This window comes from Triplophysa dalaica, chromosome 5, assembly GCF_015846415.1.
Source record: "Triplophysa dalaica isolate WHDGS20190420 chromosome 5, ASM1584641v1, whole genome shotgun sequence".
NCBI classification, from domain to species: Eukaryota; Metazoa; Chordata; class Actinopteri; order Cypriniformes; family Nemacheilidae; genus Triplophysa; species Triplophysa dalaica.
This window is the reverse complement of record NC_079546.1, coordinates 18,697,882-18,719,151: the sequence shown is the minus strand read 5'-3', so window position 1 is coordinate 18,719,151 and position 21,270 is coordinate 18,697,882. Positions and strand designations below refer to the sequence as shown.

The 21,270-nt window shown below is 43.1% G+C and overlaps 8 non-coding genes across 8 annotated transcripts; 5 read left to right on the top strand and 3 right to left on the bottom strand.

Annotated features, from left to right (window-relative positions):
• The first annotated feature begins 4,702 nt into the window (after positions 1-4,702).
• On the top strand, positions 4,703-4,785 carry trnal-cag (transfer RNA leucine (anticodon CAG)). The gene has a single exon. It is a non-coding gene; the product is annotated as a tRNA-Leu (tRNA).
• A 4,649-nt stretch (positions 4,786-9,434) lies between these two features.
• On the top strand, positions 9,435-9,517 carry trnal-cag (transfer RNA leucine (anticodon CAG)). The gene has a single exon. It is a non-coding gene; the product is annotated as a tRNA-Leu (tRNA).
• Positions 9,518-9,888: 371 nt separating this feature from the next.
• trnay-gua (transfer RNA tyrosine (anticodon GUA)) lies at positions 9,889-9,975 on the top strand. The gene is given in 2 exon segments: positions 9,889-9,925; positions 9,940-9,975. It is a non-coding gene; the product is annotated as a tRNA-Tyr (tRNA).
• A 76-nt stretch (positions 9,976-10,051) lies between these two features.
• trnae-cuc (transfer RNA glutamic acid (anticodon CUC)) lies at positions 10,052-10,123 on the bottom strand. Its single transcript has one exon. It is a non-coding gene; the product is annotated as a tRNA-Glu (tRNA).
• A 93-nt stretch (positions 10,124-10,216) lies between these two features.
• Positions 10,217-10,290, bottom strand: trnam-cau (transfer RNA methionine (anticodon CAU)). The gene has a single exon. It is a non-coding gene; the product is annotated as a tRNA-Met (tRNA).
• An 8,913-nt stretch (positions 10,291-19,203) lies between these two features.
• Positions 19,204-19,275, bottom strand: trnaw-cca (transfer RNA tryptophan (anticodon CCA)). Its single transcript has one exon. It is a non-coding gene; the product is annotated as a tRNA-Trp (tRNA).
• Positions 19,276-20,435: 1,160 nt separating this feature from the next.
• On the top strand, positions 20,436-20,552 carry LOC130421557 (U5 spliceosomal RNA). Its single transcript, XR_008906871.1, has one exon. It is a non-coding gene; the product is annotated as a U5 spliceosomal RNA (small nuclear RNA).
• Positions 20,553-20,807: 255 nt separating this feature from the next.
• On the top strand, positions 20,808-20,879 carry trnae-uuc (transfer RNA glutamic acid (anticodon UUC)). Its single transcript has one exon. It is a non-coding gene; the product is annotated as a tRNA-Glu (tRNA).
• The last annotated feature ends 391 nt before the right edge of the window (positions 20,880-21,270 follow it).

Sequence of the window (21,270 nt, the reverse complement as noted above, 5' to 3'; positions counted from 1 at the left end):
TTCTCTGGTATGCGTTTTCATGAAAATCGAATGTAAGGAGTTTTATCTCTAGAAAACAGATTAGTTTATAGCGCTAGTATATGGGGCACAGAGTAAGTAAAATTAAATCGCTAGTTAATATCACTAACAAGGCTCAAAATAGGCTCACACTAACACGGTAGCATAATGAGGGTCCCTACATGCAAACCGAAGCACTAAGAACTTTGTAAGTGTACAAACAGTTTAATAAGAAGATACTGTATAAAGACAGTACATTATGCATATACATCCGCCATCTTGAAAACAGTCTTGACAAGTCGATCCACGAACAATGAGATTCCATGAGATTCCAAGTCACAGTTCAGCACTTAGCAAAGCGTTCATGGATCGACTTTTGGCATCCCAGAGAACGATCTACTCGGTAATGATGTGTTAATTACCCCTAGGATCATTTTTCACCCGAGATGTCCTTTAAGTGTTTACGGGAGAAGCTGAAACACAAACGATTCAGCTGAAGTGGTTCGACCAGTTCACTAAAAAGAAAGAACCGGTTCAAATGAACGATTCGTCTGAGGCGCAAACCAGAGAACATTAATCATTCGTCCGGCACGATGTCAGCGAGCAGCGGCACAATACAATTTGGTTTCATAAACCATAAAGAATTTATCGACAGTGTGCTTAAAAGGAAACTTTTTGTAAATAAAAATGTTATCTGCTTTTTGATCATAGCTAACAATAATGCAAATTATTGTCTTTGAATAGAAGATATGCTTTCGCTTGCATCACATAAAAGGTCAGTAGTTAAATATGTGGTCTTGTAGTCATGATTTTTTTCTGTCTCTGTCTTGACTGTTTCAATTGGACTCGGTCTTGACTTGGAGTCGAACCTCTCTAGACTTGGACTCGAACCTCGTTGGACTCGGCCTTGACTTGGTCTCGACTAGTCCTGGTCTTGGACTTGACAACAGTGGACTGGACAACAGCCCTGCAAACAATACATCATTGCATTATCCCTGCATAACTGTTCGCTATATGATATTAATAGATGACTATAGATTAACAAAGTTCGGGAGAAGCCAGAGCATATAATTAAGACCGGCTGGTTCGCAATCAGCAATCATAGACTCTACCCCATCAGCTCAAGCGAACCAGCACATAACTAGACAAAGATTCTTACCTGAACCCATCTCTAAAGGATTAGACATCACAGGAAGGACGAAAGGTATTCAAGGGATCATACGGGTTTGAAAACGATGCAGTCACGCAGCAGGGCCGATCCGTGAGGCAACATTTCCAAATTTATCTTCCCGCAGACTCCGGAAGCGATTCCGTATCCCCGCTTGTTTACGTCGCGCAAGTCACCCCGTTCGTTCCCACATACAATTGCTGCCGGCACGCTCTAGCTCGCTGCTAAACGCAGGCTCATTGCAAACGCTAGCTCGCTGCCAAACACCGGCTAATTGCAAACGCTAGCTCGCTGCTAACGGGGAACGAGCATTAAGACACCGGCACCAGTAAACATATGCTAGTACGGCTCACAAGATCGCCGTGATTCGACCCAATCCAATAAAGATACGCTCAATGACAACACGTTAACGTTTCAATGGCTGTGCAATAATCTTGGGGGAAACTATTCAGTCTGTCGTTCCATGCAGCAATGTTGACACTAATCAACCCCAAATTCTATGACTCAATTCCGATACTTCACAATATATGAGAATGTACATGATTATAAACTGACTTTACTATTGTTTGAACAGCCGAACTCGTTGTCACGCAAGAAGCTGGGTGAGTACAATCTTTTAATAATATATTTAGATTTTTCCACTGTCATTCCGCGGCTCCACTGCACTCAAGATTGGCATATCGCTGGCTAGCACGGCACCGTTCCGTTCAGCGAACGTCAGTCATACTATTGTAAAACTTCCGGAGATTAGTAACATAATCGACACTTCCGAAAGGGATTGCTAGTTAACAAAATTGTCCGTATCATGCAACGGGATACGTTTCTACACAGGGTGCCATTCCCATTTACATCTTGCCCAATTAACGCACGCACCCGTTACCTTTAAAGGTGCAGTTTGTAACAATTTTGCAGTAAACTATCCCCAAACCACAAGCAAGTGTTTCATATATACTTTGTTCAACAGAGTATTTACTACATCTCAAATAACTCTATCAACTTGTAAATCGTGTTTGTTATCGCCTGTCTGACGTAGAAACCCATGAGCACAGTGTAGTGGACAAAGGTGGAAGTAGTGTCCAGCGTCTAGTTAGCAACAAGCTTGTTTCAAGCAGTAACTTATTTATGGACCACAAATATATGCAACATAATCATAAACTTTATTGCTCTACTTAATACGCTAACATGATTTTGCGTTCCCGTCTGACTGATGGCCGTCAGCGGTGAAGACAACAGATCTCCTCAAGCTACGGCCTGTTGTTTTGATCGTGCGCCATCTAGTGGCGGTTGTTACAAACTGTAGGGTTAAGCTACATAACGGGGCACACACCAGTATATTTACCAGTTGCTTAACGGCAAGATCTCTATGATATCTCGTATGCAAACCTGAACACAACCGCATCTTGGAATCGCAACGCAGTCACAAAGTTAACTCTGAAATAATTAATTGTTTTTTGACCCACACAGTGCGACAAAATAAACTTGAAGATACATGAGCATTCCACAAGTCGGCTAGGCTAGGCTGTGCTCCAGGTGAGCCATCGTCGATGCCAGCTGTTCTCCGGTTGGGAGGCAGACGGGACTGTTCCTGCTCCCTCGCACAGCAACCGCCAGTACAGCTCGAGCTGGCCTGAAACAGCACTGTCCGGTCACGTTTTACCCACTAAACATCACTCCTCCACCTACCCAAGCACCCGCCTCATGGCCAGCGGATCCGCTACTAACAGCCGTCGCTTGCCAGGATGCCGTCACCGGTCTGAGGAAGCACCAGTTGGCTGCTCCAGCGGAAGCCACAACTACCCTCATCTCTGCGACTCAGGCAACGCCTCAGCATTCTTTGGCGACTGCTGTCCACATGCCGATGCCTTCAAACGCTCAGGTTCTGGAACCTTCTCCGGTCTCTAACAGCACCAGGGCGCAGATTTTAGCAGAAATTCAGGCTGCTTGCACCAGAGGCAGACAAATCACCAATGCCGGTCCCTCCCTATTCGGCCTTAATATTCAATTAAATCATCCTCTAAATACCTTGATAACCCTCTCCAGAAACTTAAATCTTCCAACCCGTTTCTCACATGACCCAACGGTCATACCTCACGGCTTGGAGAAACTTCAAAACGTTTCACCTCTCATACAACATCCCCTTCCCGGATTCTTCCCTCCTCTCCATCACGTCATTCATCTCCTTCCTCAATAACACGAAGCATCTCCAAGCCAGCTCCATCAAAGGTTACTTGAGCGGGATCAAATTTTTCACAATTGATGTTCAACGTACCTTCCCCAGACATAGGAAGTTCTCAGACATCCATGTTCCTCAAGGCCATCTAGAGAACCCAACCCACTCCCCGAGATGCCAGACAACCCATCACCTTAGAGGTCCTAAACAAATGAATCTCTAATCTTGGCAAGGATTGGAATTCAGTACTACATCTCACTTCGACCCTTCAGTTCATCTTAACATTTCTGAATTGTCCATACTCCATTCTGACACAATCTCGTTCTTGATCAAGCATAGCAAGCAAGCGAGACAGACCAGGCCAGACAAGGTCATCGGCTAACCTATCCAGCCATTGAAACCCTGGCAGCATACATCCCCTCAGGACGTCACAGGTTACATCTTCATCTGACCCTCTCTTCATGGACGATTCTGATCCCCCTGCTTCTCGTTTTTGGTTCATATATAACATCTAAAATCGGTTCTGTTACAACTAGGCATTCCAGCGGATCCATTCTCCACCCATTCATTCCGCATTGGCGTGGCAATCACTGCTGCCCAAAAAGGTCCTCATGCAATCTCGGATCCAAGCTTCATCCCTCACTCTGCCGTAGCAGAATGTCTCTCATCCCCTTAGCTGAATCGCTGCATGTTTCCCTTACCTCTTCCCGGAAGTATTGTGCTTCCTCCCTCACTCTGCCGCCACAGAATGTCTTCCCTTCCCCAAAAATTCCCTCGCATGCTTCCCTTACCCCTTCCTGTTCCCCAGAAGCAAGCATCGCACCACACGACAGCCCCCGCATGGGCCCGTGCTTCATCCCTCACTCTGCCGATGCAGTACGTCTTTCCTTCCATAAATCAGGGCTGTTCAATTAAAGCGGTCAATGTTCTTTTTTTGAAGTAAAATCTACTGAACATACAAACAAAGTGTAACAATTTAAATGGACTCATCGCGAGCAAATTACTGACAAAGCTACTAAAAATGCATCCGTTCCCTGCCATTTATACCAGAACAGATTCTAAATTATCTTCCCAATTAAAACAGTGTTCATTAGGAAATGCTCTTAACAGGCTGATCATTAATGCAATTGGTTTAAAATATATAATTCTTGCAAAAAATAGAAACAAGATCTCATGGTTTATGAATCAGCATCAAATCGAAGAGTGAAGTGTCGAAAAGTGAGGAGGAAAGGTCCCCTCTATCTGGGAATCGCGCTCCTAGCGGTACGTTATTTCTAAATGGCCTGTGTGCCATTGAACGGCCACATTTAAGGGTCCATTCCGAAAGACGCGCGTGCACGATTACTGAGAGGCTGTACGCCCACACTGTCAGGATGGCCGAGCGGTCTAAGGCGCTGCGTTCAGGTCGCAGTCTCCTCTGGAGGCGTGGGTTCGAATCCCACTTCTGACATTGCTTTGCATGTCACACTGGAGACTCCAGGCTCGGCTTTACATTGAAACGGCCATGTGCTAATTTAAGTCAGACAGTGTAAGGGTTCCAAGCCACAGCAACTTTGAAGTTGCAAGTAATCTTGATTACCAGGCACAGGTTTGTTCCAGAGAGCGTGGGTTCTGGCAGCCCTCTGCCTGTTCTCAATCTGCGTTCTTCCTGTTGGACATGGTGTCCAGACCGACCCAGAAAAGGTGAAGGTGATCAGTGACATCCAGACTGCTGACCTCATAGAGGCAGATGGCATAACCCCTTCTAAAAAGAAGATCAGATCTTTCCTGGGTATGATTTTATATTACCAGCATTTCATTATAGACTGTTCAGCTAAGGCAAAACCTCTTTTTGGTCTCCTATCAGGTCAGTCACAGAAACGAGCTCAGAGGAAGTGTGGTCGGATGAGGAAGTCACTCAGTGTCGTGAAGCTTTCACCTGAGGATTGGACTAGTGAGTGTTGTACTGCTTTTGAAACTTTAAAGCGAGACTTGCTGCACAGTGTGACTCTAGCTCACCCAGATTTCAGTCATCCCTTTATTCTCTCTGTTGATGCTTCATTTGATGGCATAGGAGCTGTGTTATCTCAGGTGCCCCCTGGAGAGAAAATTGCACGTCCAGTTGCTTTTGCCAGCAAAACACTCTCTAAGTCTCAGATGAACTACCCAGCACATAGACTCGAATTTCTGGCTTTAAACTGGGCCGTTTGTGACAAGTTTAGCCACTGGCTAAAAGGAAGACATTTCACTACATGGTCTGATAATAACCCCTTGACCTATATTCTAACCAAACCCAGGTTGGATGCGTGTGAACAACGATGGGTGGCGAAGCTCGCTGCATATGACTTTGACCTGAAGTATGTGCCAGGCACGAAAAACGTTGTTGCAGATGCCTTGAGCAGAGAGCCCTTTGTCAAATCTTGTGTCAGCCATCGTCTGTTGTAAGAACCATACATTTCTCTCTTGGATGAGGTAAATGGTGTTGTTACTGGAACCGTGCAAGATGCCTTCCGTGTCACTAACAACTGTCAGAAAGTGCAGGCTACCAGTGACAACGAAACTGTGAACGAGTTGCAGGATGACGTGAATAACTCATGTTCTGGATCCATTGATGCTGCTGAAGTTTCTGCTTTTCTGAGTGCTCACTGCGATGGTGGAGTTAGCCCATTGCCCATGTCAAGTCCAACGTCACTTCAGCTCCCTGATGAAGATCCATCTGTTGCAATCCCGTTTTCCAGACTTGCAAATCTCCAAGAGCAGGACAACATAGTCGGTAGAGTCATCAATTATGTTCTGAGACATAAACGTCCTTCAAAGAGTGAGAAAGCAAAGGAACCTAGCTCTGTGACAAACCTTTTGAAGCACTGGAAAAAGCTAAAGATTCGTAATCATGTGCTGTACAGAGTAAAGAAGGATCGACTGATGAATAAAAAACTCTATCAATGCGTTGTACCAGATTCTCTGAAACTTGACGTTCTCCGAGGTGTTCATGACTCAGCTGGACATCAAGGTAGTGCAAGGACTCTCTACCTCGCAGTTGAAAGGTTCTTTTGGCCAGGAATGAGTAAAGACATCATGCTTTATGTGAAAAACTGCCAGGTGTGTTGTTGGGAAGACTCCAGAGCTAAATGCTCGTGCGCCCCTTGAGCATATTCGCACATCTGAGCCTATGGAGCTAGTATGCATAGACTTTTGGAGTGCTGAGCAGACTTCAGGGAAGGTTGTTGATGTCCTAGTAGTGACTGATCATTTTTCTAAGATGGCTCATGCCTTCCCTTGTCACAACCAGACAGCTAAGCAAGTTGCCCATCGCCTTTGGAATGACCTCTTCTGCATTTATGGATTTCCAAAGAGAATACATTCAGACCAGGGTGCAAATTTTGAAAGCAAAATCATTAAGAACTTGCTTGAGATGGCTGGTGTTCAAAAATCGCACACCACACCATACCACCCTATGGGTAACGGTCTGGCAGAATGTTTCAATAGGACCCTGGGTAATATGATCAGAGCTCTCCCAGTGAAATCCAAGGCGAGGTGGCCACAGCTTCTAAGAACATTAACCTTCAGTTATAATTGTACTGTGCATGAAACAACCGGGTTCGCTCCTTTTTATCTTATGTTTGTGCGTATCCCGAGGCTGCCGATCGACATCATGTTTCAGCATGTCCTTTGTGATGAGAGGGTGGTCAGCCACCATGAGTTTGTCACTGCGCTAAGAAGAGATCTGAGCACAGCTGCAGAAATTGCCCGGAAACACAGTCTTAAAGAGCAGAACCGCCATGCCGCTCTTTACAATCGGAAGGTCAGAGGTTCACCCTTAGTGGGAGACAGAGCTTTGCTGGCAAACCGTGGAGAGAAAGGCAAAAGGAAAGTTGCGGACAAATGGGACTCTGTTTTGTATGAGATTCAATCAGTGAGACCAGAGATTAATGTGTACAGGATTAAGGATGTTCAGACTGGCAAAGAAAAAGTAGTTCACAGAAATCTGTTGCTTCCTGTGAATTTCTTATCCTGGGATGATGGTGAGAAAGACTCCGTTCGATCAGATTCCACTGGTGCTACCCGTGGCAGTGCTCTCGATTCCGCTCTGATGGATGATCCTGATCCTGTTTCAAAGACATCAGAATGATTACTGCAGATGGATGGAACACACGACAGTGACGATATGCAGGATGCCACTTCTGGTGGAGTGTCAGACATTTCTGATGAGATGATTCCTGAGAACTCTGGCAATGATCAGTACAGTCCAGAACCTGAGCATGTTCCTGAACCCGCTGAGAGTATAAAGAGTTTACCTGCATTCAAGCCAAATGAGTACCCCAGTTGTTTGCAAGAACCTGGTAATAGATTTGCCCCTGTCATTTGCAAACAGCCCACAAGTACACATACAGGCCCTATCACTACACGATTAGGGAGATCAGTTAAGGCCCCTAAAAGACTTATCTGTGAAATTGACAGTCAGAAAATTGATTCACACAGTGATGCCCAAGTTATTTTTCAAGGAACTAACTTTGTAGTGGAGTTGTTCAGGAATATGTTTAAGTCTTGAGTCTAAATGACAATTCATGTCTAAGAGTCAACTGTTTTGTTAAGAGAATGACTTTGAAGTGAGTTTTTTCTTTTCTGAGAAAGTCAGAAGTTTTTTTTTTTTTATTTTTTTTGCATCAAAAGATACTTGAAGAGCAGAGATACATTTGTAACCACTAGGAGGGTGTAGACTGCACCTCCTATAGTCTGTGTTAAGTGTGGAACCTGGTACCATTCCATTCTTACACACTTCCTTGGGAACAGATACATTATCTGACATGCTGTATTGTAAAGCACTTTTACTCACACTTTTTTTTCTACTTTTCTCAATTTTCTGTATGTTTTGTTACATATTCTGGTTCTAGCCAATTTAGCAGAATTTAAGGGGGGTGTATGTAACAGAGTTTAAATAATGTTGTTAAATTCATGCATTAATTGGGAAAACTCGACGTTGGCTGTTGCGTCACTTGCATTAGCATGCGTGATATTAAGGGCGGAGCTACGTCACCACCAGCAGAGTTTCACATCTCTCGCTGTTGGTAAGTCGCATCAATAAGCGCTGCATTATAAACAATGAGTTTAGATTGATTTATCTCTGTTTATTTCATTCAAGAATTTATGCAACGTTGATGCGCTGTCCTTTAACAAGCTTTTGGTCGTGTTTGTCCCAGGTATGTTATATAAAGATTTGTCATGTTCAGAGTTGAGTATTAGCATTAACGCACGTGCTATGTGCTCGCACGTGCTGAACTGTGTAACTGCGCCATTTTAGGTGTGCGTTTTCTCTCTTAATATCTCACTTATACAAAATATGTAAAAGATGGTTACTTAAGTTTATAATTTCTCTGCATTTATGTGATTTGATGAGAACAGAGAAAGTGATTTTATATTTTATTTCTTTAATGTATGTTTTATCCACTATATGTTATGTATATTCAGCAGAGTTTCACATCTCTAGCTGTTGAATTTATGCAACGTTGATGCGCTGTCCTTTAACCAGCTTTTGGTCGTGTTTGTCCCAGATTCCAATAAAGAGATCTTGAGTGACCATCCACCTGCTCTTAGTGTGATTCCATCCACGCAAAAGAATACCGTCACACATACACATAGCCCTTACCATAAATCAGGGCTGTTCAATTAAAGCGGTCAATGTTCTTTTTTTGAAGTAAAATCTACTGAACAAACAAACAAAGTGTAACAATTTAAAAGGATTCATCGCGAGCAAATTACTGACAAAGCTACTAAAAATGCATCCGTTCCCTGCCATTTATACCAGAACAGATTCTAAATTATCTTCCCAATTAAAACAGTGTTCATTAGGAAATGCTCTTAACAGGCTGATCATTAATGCAATTGGTTTAAAATATATAATTCTTGCAAAAAATAGAAACAAGACCTCATGGTTTATGAATAAGCATCAAATCGAAGAGTGAAGTGTCGAAAAGTGAGGAGGAAAGGTCCCCTCTATCTGGGAATCGCGCTCCTTGCGGTACGTTATTTCTAAATGGCCTGTGTGCCATTGAACGGCTGCATTTAAGGGTCCATTCCGAAAGTGGTGGGTGCACGATTGCTGAGAGGCCGAACGCCCACACTGTCAGGATGGCCGAGCGGTCTAAGGCGCTGCGTTCAGGTCGCAGTCTCCTCTGGAGGCGTGGGTTCGAATCCCACTTCTGACATTGATTTGCATGTCACACTGGAGACTCCAGGCTCGGCTTTACATGGAAACGGCCGTGCGCTAATTTAAGTCAGACAGTGTAAGGGTTCCAATCCACATCTGCTTTGAAGTTGCAAGTAATCTTGATTACCAGGCACAGGTTTGTTCCAGAGAGCGTGAGTTCTGTCAGCCCCTTTGCCTGTTCTCGATCTGCGTTCTTCCTGTGCGCCCTCAAAGAGGGCCAGTGGCGCAATGAATAACGCGTCTCACTACGGATCAGAAGATTCTAGGTTCGACTCCTGGCTGGCTCGTTGCCCCTCAGCTCCTTTTCGTGCCACGAGGGCTTCCGCTGACAAGGCCCAAAAATAGCTCAGACGATGGATGGTATCCGGGCCTTCGATAGCTCAGTTGGTAGAGCGGAAGACTGTAGGCATCTCACTGGTCATCCTTAGGTCGCTGGTTCGAATCCGGCTCGAAAGAAGCGTCTCTTGGAGACCTTCAAAGGCTATTGTTTTCAAAGTCCCACGAAAACAGCCAGAGGGCGTCCAGAAGCGCATTCCCTGACCGGGAATCGAACCCGGGCCGCGGCGGTGAGAGCGCCGAATCCTAGCCACTAGACCATCAGGGAGCACCCGCTCGTGAACGTTGCTACGCGGGAGCGGGAAAGATGTGTCGCCTTAATAGAGCCAGTCTGTCAGTTCAAAAGAATTTCCCACCACGCTGCCCCGTGTGAGGCTCGAACTCACGACCTTCAGATTATGAGACTGACGCGCTGCCAAACTGCGCCAACAAGGCGTACCACGGCATGTTTAAGTAAACAGCAAAGCTTAAAAGTAAAAAGACTAGGCCTTTTGTTGATATGACAGGGAAGCTGTCCATTTGGTTTCGGCCAAACGTTTGTTTTGGAAGGGAACTGCACATATAAACAGGCTGCGGGGAGTTCTAAGAATGGATATTCTTGCTTGTGACCATGCTTGTGATGCAATCTGAGAAAACATAGGAAATCGCTGTCCGCTAAACTCTTTTGCAGCGTCCGCCGGACGAAGTGGTGCAACTCTGGTCTGACCGTTTTCAGTGACAGAATAGCCAGACATTTCAGTATGCAATGTTTTATAAAAATAAAAGTAACAACAACCACAAAATACAAAACACAAAACTTTTCATTAAATCTGATTCATCAATTTCATATGAGTTGTGAAAGCGCAATTAGTGCATCGCATAAGGAGCAGGACTTAGTTTAAATGACTGTAGGGTTCACTTTTTTATCAAACAGGTAAAGGGACGGGAACTCCTTGGGATAATGAAGCCATACACATAGCCCTTAACGACTCTCGGAATGACCCTTAAATGGCACACATGCCATTTAGAAATAACGTCCTGCCAGGAGCGCAATTCCCAGATAGAGGGGACCTCACTTTTTGACACTTCACTCTTCGATTTGATGCTTATTTATAAACCATGAGGTCTTGTTTCTATTTTTTTGCAAGAATTATATATATTAAACAAAATGCATTAATGATCAGCCTGTTAAGAGCATTTCCTAATGAACCCTGTTTTAATTGGGAAGATAATTTAGAATCTGTTCTGGTATAAATGGCATGGAATGGCGTCATTTTTAGTAGCTTTGTCAGTAATTTGCTCGCGATGAATCCATTTAAATTGTCACACTTTGTTTGTATGTTCAGTAGATTTTACTTCAAAAAAAGAATATTGACCGCTTTAATTGAACAGCCCTGATTCATGGTAAGTGCTGTGTATGGCTTCATGATCCCAAGGAGTTTCCGTCCCTTTACCTGTTTCATAAAAAAAGTGAACCCTACAGTCATTTAAACGAAGCCCTGCTCCTTATGCGATGCACTAATTGCGCTTTCACAACTCATATGAAATTGATGAAACAGATTTAATAAAAAGTTTTGTATTTTTGTGGTAGTTGTTACTTTTATTTTTATAAAACATTGCATGCCGAAATATCAGGCTATTCTGTCACTGAAATGAAAACGGTCAGACCAGAGTTGCATCACTGCGTCCGGCGGACGCTTCCAAAGAGTGTAGCGCACAGCAGATTCCTAAATTTTCTCAGATTGTATCACATCATGGTCACAAGCAAGAATATCCATTATTAGAACTCCCCGCAGCCTGTTTATATGTTAAGTTCCCTTCCAACATACACTTTTGGCCGAAACCAAATGGATAATTTCCCTGTTATATCAACAAGAGGCCTGGTCTTTTCACTTTTGACGTTTGCTGTTTACTGATCCGTGCTGTGGCCTGCCTCGTTGGCGCAGTTTGGCAGCGCTGAATTTCTATTTACATACCGCAGAAAGATCAGCAGATGTTGAGGCACCTGACTGTGGATTGGAATCAACAGCCAATGTGGAGGAGTCAGCAATCAGACCGGAAGAGTCAGCAGCCAGGCAGGAGGCAATAGGCTGAGAGGACAGAGTATCCAGCGTGGAGGCAATAGGCTGAGAGGACGAAGCAGCCAGGATGGAGGCAATAGGCTGAGAGGACGGAGCAGCCAGTGCAGTAGCCATGTTGGAGTTCTCAGCGCCCAGGCTGGAAGCAACAGGCTGTGCGGATGGAGCAGCCAGGGTGAAAAAGTCAGCAGCCATGCTTAAGAAGTCAGCTGGTGGGGAGGTGGAGAGAGACTCATCAGAGGGCAAAAAGTGGGAGGAAACAGAGAAGCTTGGTTCATCTGAGAGACTTGACACAGTAATATCAAGGGTCTGTTCTTCACCGAAACCCTCATCGTCCTCGTTCTCTCCTTCATCCACTTTCTCAAGCATGTTCTCCGTCTCCGAGTCGGGATCCACCACAAGCTGCTGTCCAGTCTGACTCAAAAGGTAGTCAACACCAAGCAGCTCTCCTATGAAAAATAACAGAAATACACACATGCCACTAATTATATAACTATTCAATAACTATAACAATAACTATTCAATATAGATAGAATGCCATTGTAATTAGACATCTGTATTTGCATTTAGAATAATAATTGTACATACTTAAAGGGATAGTTCACTCAAAAATGAACACTCTGTCATTAATTACTCACCCTCAGGTTGTTCCAAACCTGTATAAATTCCTTTGTTCTGCAAAACACAAAGGAAAATGTTTGGAAGAATGTCAGTAACCATTCACTCCCATAGTATTTATTTTCACTACTATAGCAGTAAATGGGGGATTAGATGTGTCTGGTTACTGACATTGTTCCAAATATCTTTCATTGTGTTACATAAATGTATACAGGTTTCGAACAATCTGAGGGTGAATAAATGATGACATAATTAACATTTTTTGTGTGCATTTATTTTGTTATACTCACTTACATAAATGAACTATAGTAACTACACCTACTGGTAAAAATAATATTTAGTTAGAACATTGGAAACCCACAAACCAAAAGTATTAGGTAGCAAAAAAACGCTAAAACATACCAGTGTATTTGGCAGGTAACCTGAAAGTTGGCACAAAATCACGGCCAAACACCTTCAAGCTGTTGGTGTTAACACAGTGGGCCATATCCCCGGAGTAAGTGAGGAGAGATGCTGGTTTGCTGGTCACTACTGCAGTCGCCCGATCTTGATTCCACCTGTTCAAGCCTTCCAGGAGGTAGAGCTGGAAATTAAGTGCATTGGCACTGGTTCCTAGAAGAAAAAATGTGTATCAATAGACAACGACATGAGTTTATGTCTGAACAATAGATAAATTATTAAAATATCAAACATTATTTGTGAAACCAACCTGGAATGAACCTGTTCAAGTGGCAGTGGAAAGACTCCAGGGATTTGGACCCTCTGGCACAGCGGTACCTGGTCAGGGTAACCCCCGCCTTTGAGGTGGTGCCGACTTCGGTGTAGAGTGGCATACCTGAAACATCCTGGATGCACCTGACATGGCGTTTCTGCACACGCCAGATGTGCTCCATGTGCACCTCATCCAGCAGTGGCACACCCATAAGGTCCCTTCCATTTGCCCCACCCAGCTCCTGGTGTAGCTTGACAATGAGGCGTATTGTTGCCTCCTCACCGCGTGTCCTCCTGCGGCAGTAAAGGCTGAGCTGATATTTACTGATGCTCCTGTCCACTAGACGGTCAGTAATAGCTGGCACACCCTCCAGCATCAGTTGCCGTTTTTTTGCCTGCCGCAACAGGCTGAGGTCTCCTGCATCCCACTCAAAGATGCAGGCGGACAGGCATCCCATGAAGGTGGGGTAGAGAGTATGGGCGTCTGTGCTGCAGCCCACCGCCAGCCTCCGCATAAAGTGCCAGATGTGGCCGTATGTGGAGGTCTGGCCACTTCCCGAATCTGGTCTGCAGCTTGCTGGTTGCCCCCTCATGCATTCAACAGTTACAGTCCACATACAGTAGGACTGGGGGCGGAACGGCTGCCTGGCGGTACAAATGTAAGAACATATTCATGATGTATCGTTACCACTGACAACAATGTAAACGTTTATCGGCACTGTTAGACCTTACAAGCCATTTTAAAAGTAATATATTGGCTACACTGTTGACTGTTGGTATTTTACAGTAACCGAAGATACATAATAAAAATTATCTATTAACTATCACTTAAGTCACACAGTCTTAGATGAACCTCAACTGGAGAGGAGAATAAAATGCAAACACCTTTAACATCTTTACTTATTACAGACATCACTTTCACTTTATTTCTGTCATACTTCTACAAAAGCTCTTATTGAGAATTATCAGAGGTTAAGCTCTTGTGCATAGTGGTTTCATTATTGTTTTCACTTTCGAGTTGTTCCAAATCTGTATAAATGTATTTGTTGTGATAAACAAGGAGATATTTGGAAGAATGCTTATAACCAGACAGATTTTGCCTTCCATTGACCCCCATAATAGGAAAACATACAATATTATTAAAAAATGACAACTGTTTGCTGTCCTACATTCTTTAAAATGTATTTGAAAAACAATAAAAAATCATCAATAGTAGTCAATGCATGTTGAGATCTGTTCGGTATTAACCATTCTCCCAAATATTTTTCTCTGTATTTATTAGAACAAAGCAAATAAAGAAAGGAGTCTCATTTTTGGGTGATGTATCCCTTTAAGTCACCATATCAGGTGATCACTGTGGGCTTTGGGGTTGACTCGTGAACCCTGTGTTTCTTTCGTATTGTTGATATTTTTCAGTAATTGCATTGTTTTGTAATATGCAATTATTCTTTCATATAGAAAAGCTGTTAAAGTAATATATGTCCGACTCATAGCTGAAATTATATCTGAAAGCAAATTTAACATTTATGATTATAGCTGATATGAAGCTCTCTGTAAAAATGATTTCTTTGATATTGAGGCAAACTTATACACTCCACCAATAAACATTATTAATGGTCATGGATGAGTTTTGTACTATGCACACAGCAAGCATAGCAGCATGTAGCGGTTCAGTTGATGGTCATCATTGTTGAGATTCATATGTGGATTGCTGATCTAGTTTAATGTTTTGTGTATTTATCAAATCAGCACTTTTGTAAATTAATAAAGCTTTAGCACATCATTTATCCACTATAAAGTTACATTGTTTAGAACACACATTCCGGAAGAATTAACATTAATAATAAGAGCCAACAGCTCAACTAAAACAAACACTGATCACACTAATAATGATTAACAAACATAAGAACATCTAAACCTCAAAAGTAGCCATGATAACTAGCTGTGTATTGCTGTAAAAATGGCTGGTAGGGTCTAACAGTGTGGTAGTATTTGAGAACATCTCTGTGTATAACATAGTCTGATTGTTTATAACCTTTTTGGTGGAATCCATCTTCAAAATGGTACCAAAGGTGGATGTGATCCTGGCCTTGATGTGACCAATTTGGGATAGGATGTCCCTGCCATATACAGACAGCAGCCAACGACTGGTGGGGATGTCGATGGGCTCTGGAGGCTCCTGGCACACCCCCGGAAAGAGACTGGGTCTCCCCATGGTTCTCCTTTAATTGCCGCACAAGTCGAGGTGGACTGTTGCCCAGTGTCCGGTCCTGAAGAAGCCTAATGACATGAATGTCACAGGCAAACCTGAAAGACAAATTTTTGCTGTGATTAGCTACATGTTCATTAGAGTGTTATTACAGTGATCTAAGTTCTCACAATCTCCATATTTACTACACTGGTTCACTCACTTTCGTGTTAGGATCAGCCGGAACATTTTCTGGTGCGGTAGGTCAAGCTTGTCCCAGACAGTCTGGCTTGTCGACAGATAGTTCAGAGAACACACAGTGCATTTGAGTGTCTCTGTCACCATAAGGTAAAACCTGTCTATGTCCAGGACCTTCCTAGCCCTCTTATGGACACCGTAGCCCGTCAGGAGAGAAACAAGGTGTTGGCAATCCACCTCTTGTCCTACACAGGGACGGTCTTGATCCATTCACCTCGCAACCAGATTGTAGCTGAGGCATCAGCAGGTGCTGGCTGGACTCCTTCAGACTCCTCCTGTTTGGTAGACAATTACACAATAATCCTTTTTTAGTTCAAAAATAATGTTTTTATTAAAAAAACAAAGGCTGCACTAAGATACGTGACAAACTGTATAACACATTGGTGTTGCTAAACTCACAGTGAATGAAACAGGGCTGTTGCTCCTAACAGAGGATGGAGAAGGGCTAGGGATCCTCACAAAGGATGGGGAAAGGGTGGCGGTCCTCACAGAGGATGGAGAAGTGTCAAAGGGCCTTGCAGATGGTGGAGAGGGGCTGGGGATCCTCATAGAAGGTGGAGGAGTAGGGCTGGGGCTCCTACGATCAAATAAGTTGGGTTTAAGTGACTGGGACCCGGCAAAGCGTGACTTAGTGAACTATAAAGAGAAGAAAAATAATAATAATTACGCAGCATTATGGTAGTGACATGAAACTCTAATTGATTTTAATATAAGTATGTTGCATACCGTCTGTTTGTCTGCATGTCTGTATTTGTTTAACTTTAATATACTATAAAGTACTCAGATGTATATTGTTATTTGCCTTTTTAACTTACACTTTACCTACCTGATATTTTGAATAAAAATTGGAAACTATGTAACTTTCTGATTTGTATATAGTTTTTGTACAATTGATTGGTTTCAGAGTTCTCCAAATTGAGTTTTTGCAGAAACCAAAAGAAGCTGTTGATTCTCATAGATGCTACAACATTCTTAAACCTAAACAATAACAGTTTACTACAGTTTTTATATAGGGGTCAAATATGGCTAAATATTATAACTGACTAATAAGGACATTTTTCTGGTCCTCGTTAGATATAAGGTCTTTCACAAATATAAAAAACAGTGTGATTGTTATGTCTTGGGTTTTGTGATAGAAAATAACAAAAAACCTGATCGAATCACTTGAAGTCTATGCAATGTCCTCATTACAGTCATACAAAGGTGTGTACGCCTGACTCGGACTAATAAATTTGCAAAATTACGCTAGAGTCAATCTGAACTTGGAAGGCTGTGCTTCCTATCAAACAAAATACAAAATAATTATAAGTCCAAATTAACTACAGAGAATATATTCATTGACAAACTTGGAGGGGGCCTCAAGAATGACCGTGAGGTCATGCCATTTTTTTCTGCCTTGGGGCTGGTCTATTGCCTCCTCCAGAAGTCCAGAACCCGAGAACTGGCAAAAGTCCTCAACCTGGCCATCCACTCACCATCTCCCATAGTCTTGTGACTCTTTGGTTTAGTGGTCATCTAAGCATAACATGGGAAAAAAGGGTTCATTCTTGCAGGTACTGGATAAATACACTGATTACTAGTATTATTATTTCATTCAAATGTAAGGTTTAAACCATAAAAACTTGCATTTCAATTACAACCTGAAGCTAACTTAATTATGGTACCCCGGATTTCATAACAAAAAAGGAAAGATTAGATTGCACCCACAAATAGAAGGTTTTGCTAATCTAACCATAGTTTAACCATAACATTTGCTGTAAAACTGTGGTTAAACTAATGGTAATTATTTAAAAGGTTATTAATATGCAAAAAGTATGGCTAACAAACGTTTACTCTAGTAAAACCATGGTACATTTCTTAAGGGATGACTACGTTTACGAATATAGTTTATTTTTTGTCAAAACGAACTTCGAGATGAATAAATTAGGTATAACATGTAGGATTACAGACAAGTCGTTATAACCCGAGCACAGTTAATAAGCACGAAATCGAAATTACGGCGTGAAGAACAAAACAAAGGCGACATAACACGGATTCATAATAATTTATCACGAAAGAAAAGTTTTACATAAAGTTGATGTAATGTTTCCCTTACAATGTGTTGTAAACAAAGTGACGTTAGCCGAAGTTAACATTACCCGTTGCTTCAGGGAAGCACTCGACAAACCTTATTTGTTATTTATTATTAGTGACGGATTAAAACACAACAAATGTTTTAAAAATAAGAATATAGCAAACAGAAGAGGAAAAAAGCTTTTTACGATTTACTTTGATGCTTCATTGTCCGTTACCCGCTCACGTCATTTCGCAAAAGCACCCAATCGCGGAGAGACACTAGACGAAACCACATTTTGTGACTGATTAAAACAAGGAACCGCTGTTGGACTTTAAAAGCGTCCTGCATGTTCAAAAATTGAATGAAGGTAATCTCTAACATGTATTGAAGTTTATTGGTGAGAAAGTATCAAAGTACAGCGCTGGGTTGTCTAAAAAACAACGTCTCACAAAGAACCACCCAGAAAAAACCTCATCACACAAATATATGGTATGTCTCGACGATCTCTCTTCTGCAGGGGGAGGGTCTCCCTTGTTTCCACCAATCATCAAGTTTTGCTTTGTCCTCTCTCCACCAATCAACTCCTGCTGTGTCCTTTTTGGTTCCTGGAAAACATTCCTAAAGAAAAAACAAGATTCCAAATACCTCCCCCACTTTTACACAACTGCAGCCGAAGATGCCCCCTCTCCCCCACACACTCGCATTCCCCTGCTGCAAGCACATCAATATCAGCACATAGCTTAAAACACTCACAATATTATGACTTCACCTCTAAATAAGACAAAACTAATTAAATGATTAAATGTAATTACGTAACTGATTAAATGATTAAATCCTTCACGACTTAATGACTTATTAAGAACATAGTGTTAAGATTAAAACATACTTACTTTGTTGATGAATCCGCTACCTGCTCTCGTAATCAATCTGACAATGGGCGTGGTCGCTGTCCATTCTCATCCCGCGTAGCGATTGGCTCCCTTCCAATCTCATAATGGACAGCGAGAGCCCCGATTGGCTCCCGTCCAATCTCACAATGGACAGCGAGAGCCCCGATTGGCTCCCGTCCAATCTCACAATGGACATCGAGAGCCCCGATTGGCTCCAGTCAAATCTCACAATGGACATCGAGAGCCGGGCTCTAGAGTTGAGAGGTCCTGAGGTCTCAGGCAACAAGTGCTGGACACAAAGTGCTGCGTTCTGGGTGCCGACAACTGAAAAGTACAGAAGGTACATCTGGGACAATTTTCCCTATTTACACTATCTTGACGTTTTTAACCACACCTCTACATGGAGAAAATCTTAAACATCCAAAAGAGCTAAAGTGGGCAGTCATGTGGGTACAAAAAGCTCCCTTTGGTTCTGAAACGTAATCTCGGTGAACGACTTCCTAGCAGCAATTAGTGTGCGACATCAGCCTCACGGTGTTGTTAACAAGCCGTACACGCAGAAAGAAATTTTGACCCCAACGTGATTTGAACACGCAACCTTCTGATCTGGAGTCAGACGCACTACCGTTGCGCCACGAGGCCTCTCGCTGGGCAATCGCCAACGATGGCGCCACAGAGACGGACAGTTGCACGAAAGCCATCAGGAGACGGCGGCAGAAAGAGACGTCAAATTTGTTGTTCTCGGATAGAGCAACGGTTTGACTTGGAAAGAAACAGCAGAGGTTTGCAAAGTCATAACAACGAACGTCGCCGCACGAAAATATAGCGTCCGTTTTCCGAGAGCCGCCTTTGCAGCATAACGGTTAAGTCGTCAAATGTTCAGTATTTTCCAAGAAGCTGCCTGACTGTTCTGTCACTAAGCCTGGGAACCGAGGCCTAGGTGAAAGACACCACGATCAAAAGTCATTTGCACGTCCAACGTGGGGCTCGAGCACACGACGCTGAATCTTATCCTCTACCGACCCTGACATTAAGAGTCTCATGTTCTACTGACAGAGCATGCCTGGCATACCTTGCTGCACATAAAAGCTGACAAAACAGGGATGACCCACCAGGACACTCAAGCTCACCGTCGGGGAATCGAACCCCGGTCTTCCGCGTGACAGGCGGAGATACTGTCCACTATACTAACGAGGACTGGCTTGCAATTGCGGAAATGTTTTTGTGCCCGACTGCAACCGATATCTCATAGCATTCTCTTTGGAAAAGATTAGTTTTTTGATATTGGATGTGTGCAGGAGGAAGGCTGCAAGCTTGGCTAATTTTAGAGTGTTGTGCAGACTTTCTGAATCCTCCTTTGGACCTTGGTGGAATTGTCAACACATCATCACACTTTAATTTGTTGGTTAAAAGAAATTCAGTAGAGGAAGAAGGACGCCGTACTCTATCCATTTGCATTTTTCATTTGGCAGATGCTTTTATCCAAAGTAGGAGAGCATATGAACCATGTGTCAACACGCTAAACAGTACCATTGTTCTGATTCAGCTAAAGTTGTCGGAGATTGAAGATTTGTATTTTATTTCTTGGCAGATCCAGATCCTAGTACCTGTGGTCGGTAGGATGCTAGCTTCAGGAACATCTCTTCAGACTTGGCTTTTGCAGTAATTTGTTGATGGAAGAGAACTTTGTCTCTTTGGCCCCTCCCAGAGTGAATTATCAGGTAGGAGCCTCGACCAAATATTAGCCCCTTGAATATTGCGGTGCGACGTAGGGAGCACACTGGGCCGAGAGCTGGTGGGTGCAGCTCGAGTTTCTCTTGATCTACGCATAAATCTTCTGCCTTTTACGAAAGACTTCCGCAGAATGAAACCACCGTGAGTTTAATGTAATTTTGGACGGCTCCGCTCACAGCAGGCCTTCGTTATTGTGCCAAGAACCAGAGTGTTTAAGAATCTGCCTCTGTCGGATTGCTTCTGCACATCGTTGTCTCCTAGCTGTTTTGGGACTCTTGGTTTCACCACGTTTGTTGCAAGTTTATTGTCAGCACCTGCTCAGATAGGTAGAAAATCTTCTGCGATGCACTTCAAATGTGTGATTGTTATTTCGCTTCCTCTGTGCTGGGAAACAGTTGAAGTGCACGTCGGCTCCAGGTCGGAAGAAGACAGCTAAGGCGTCCCATATGGTGTAGCGGTTAGGATTCCTGGTTTTCACCCAGGCGGCCCGGGTTCAACTCCCGGTATGGGAATTACCATTTTCTCAATTGGTTATTTTCAAATGAAAAAGCTGCTGTCTCACGGTGAGGCTCTGACGAGTCAGCTGTGTAGGAGGTCAAACAAATAGTCACTTATCTCGTATATCAGCCTTTCTTGGCACCTTCTGCATTTTAACTCCTTTGCACAATCCAAATTCAAGTGAGCAAACAGTATTTACCTTGTATTATATGGTGCGTCCAGAGGTCTCAGGCAACAAGTGCTGGACACAAAGTGCTGCGTTCTGGGTGCCGACAACTGAAAAGTACAGAAGGTACATCTGGGACAATTTCTTACGAGATGTCTTTACACTATCTTGACGTTTTTAACCACACCTCTACATGGAGAAAATCTTAAACATCCAAAAGAGCTAAAGTGGGCAGTCAT